Source organism: Porites lutea, chromosome 11 (genome assembly GCF_958299795.1).
Source record: "Porites lutea chromosome 11, jaPorLute2.1, whole genome shotgun sequence".
Taxonomy (NCBI): Eukaryota; Metazoa; Cnidaria; class Anthozoa; order Scleractinia; family Poritidae; genus Porites; species Porites lutea.
In genome coordinates, this window is record NC_133211.1 from 23,231,453 (window position 1) to 23,233,952 (window position 2,500).

At 35.2% G+C, this 2,500-nt stretch overlaps 1 long non-coding RNA gene across 1 annotated transcript in view; it reads left to right on the plus strand.

The window, feature by feature from the left end:
* Nucleotides 1-2,307, plus strand: part of LOC140951476 (uncharacterized) — an 8,951-nt gene extending 6,644 nt beyond the window's left edge. Inside the window, exons 3-4 of the long non-coding RNA XR_012167295.1 lie at nucleotides 342-424; nucleotides 775-2,307. This is a non-coding gene — a long non-coding RNA (uncharacterized lncRNA). The remainder of the gene's footprint in view (nucleotides 1-341; nucleotides 425-774) is intronic.
* The last annotated feature ends 193 nt before the right edge of the window (nucleotides 2,308-2,500 follow it).

Sequence of the window (2,500 nt, forward strand, 5' to 3'; positions counted from 1 at the left end):
TTGTTGTTGTTTTGGTGGTATTTGGGTACATCTCTGATAATGAGCTTAGAACAAAGGAAAATTAAATTTATACCAAGGACAAAATTGAACCAGTCACAGCCACATGAGGATTTGGGCTGGTGCTCTCAAGAAATGTTAGGACCTCTCTAATTCTGTAGCAATTTATTGACCACAATTTGTGTTAGTCTTAGAACTAGGCATTTCCTTCATGAATGTGTTTTTCCTTGACAACGTAGAATATCTTGTGAGGATCTTTGTAAGGTATCACGCTCAAGAGGGTGACTTTGTGGTCAAGTTACCTTATGTTAACTTAATAATTACTTTTGTTGATCCTCTCACAGCTCACATCCACTTTAGCCTGGTTCAAATGAAGTTGATCAGATTGCTATAGTCATTGCTGTTCTTGATGTTGGAAGTTACATAGGTGAGTGAGTATACAACCATGTTCATGACAGTACATTACGCGCGCAGGGGTCCTAGGTTCATGGGGCTACCAACACAACAGTCCGCCGTTCGCTCTTGACCTGCGGTAAAGAAATGACGGCCATTAGAAAATTTTAACTCCGTGAATAATTATCAAATCAACCCTTGACATTAATTGGTCATTTGGAGCCGTGTGTACGCAACATTTCAGGAAATTTATAATCAATTGGATTAGTTGTTATATGCTCGAAAAGTGTAGGAATTCAGTGTGTAGCTTCAGATTCAGGTCTTAGCAACTTTCATAGTTTAAATCTGTGTCAACAAATAAGCAAAATTCTCTCTTTTCTTCAGTTGCCACAGGGTTAGATGCGACTGCCGCTGCTGTTGTTGTGAGTTGTGCTCTAGCTGTCAAGTGCATCGATCAAGGATGGATCAGGGATAAAGGGCGAATTTGACAACCACCAAAACAACAATGAGTATTATTTTTTAAGTACAATTTGTGATGTAATATGTCGTGAACTATGTGAAATTTTAGTGCAAATTTACATTTTATCTGTCTTTAAGTCAGACTGAATGACAAAAAATGATAATTTTAGTAGCTAAATCAGTTTTGGGAAAAAAATATAATCTCCTCACTACTGAAAGGGTTTTTTTCCTCACAACATTTACTTGAGATGTGACGAAATTAATTTGGAAATTATTTTAAGGATTCATTATAGCAGAAAAAAAATCTGACTGGTATTGCTTCACACTAGGTCAGCAGGAGATTATATAATATTCTAATAGAACATAAATAAAGTAAATGATCATTTCACAGCTTCATGTTTAGACAAGTAACTACAGGAAAAATTGACATAGCCACAGTCAGCAACACTGATAAGAAAAGTGAATGATAACAAATGTGTTTCCCAAAATGTAATGTCTGCGACATTTTTCAGTTATGTCTGCTACGGAAACTTTTGTTTGTAGAATCATTGGAATAAGGTTGCGTGGAATTTGTTTTGGACAGTTGAAAAATTTAATTATTACCATGGTTTGAAGGCATTCCACGGCTTCTTCTGAATTTATATCATGCACTTGTTAGTCCTTATTTAAGGTCTAGGTAAAGGAAAACGAGGTGCCAAAGGCTACAAAGGCAAGTTATATATCAAATTAAAGCTAAAATACTAAATTACCTTATGAAAAGATTTTATTTCATCCAATTTCAAAAGGCGCTTAAGTTTTTTGCTCTCGAACTCAGAGGTATCGAGTTTACTGCTGAAGCTCCAGCCCTTTCGCGTTGTTAAATATTCACTTCCTTTTTATTGTATCTGATTGACAGATAAAAGACCTAAAAAAGGGTGTGAGGAAATTTGCATATGTCTCGTATTAGCGGAATTATTGCATTTCAAACTAAAAAGTCGAATCTCGAGCGTGATTTACGCAAAGAAACTGACATAAAATGAGTTACAAAGGGAAATCGGAAAATTCCTCACAGTCTTCCTTTACAGTCTTTTTTCTTTCAACAACCAAGCTATTTCTTGTATGACGTCCACGCTAAGACAGCTCCAAAAGTCCCCTCAATAAGTTTGTGAAACTCAGCACAAAACATCACTATAAAACGCGATTATCTGCCAAGGAGTGTTTCTCTATTTCTCTACAACCTAGAAAATGAACCATTGTAATTTTAGTCTATTTTTTCTAATAACAAAACCCCTATGCTTGAGTTTGTGTGAGGGGTTTTTCTTTTTTGCTTTTCCTTTTTTCTTAATATGTAATTTAATAACGCCTTTATTTATAATGTTTGTTCTGCCTAGATTAGCACTATGGCTACTTGCAGGGCATAAAATATTGTAAGCTTATGGATCTTAAATAAAATACATTGTTGTTGGTGATCATGAAAAAGGTACCGTTTATTGTAACGGTAAACTCGTAGAAAGTGAAAAATTTCTGTGTAACAGGGGCACCCAACGAGAATATAGTTCAAAACCACTTAAACATAGCATTGTTAAACGTGTTTTAGTATTTAAACGGTGGATATGAGCATATATTTATCCCCTATAAATTTTTCATCTGTTCGGATTTCCTAGCTGAAAGT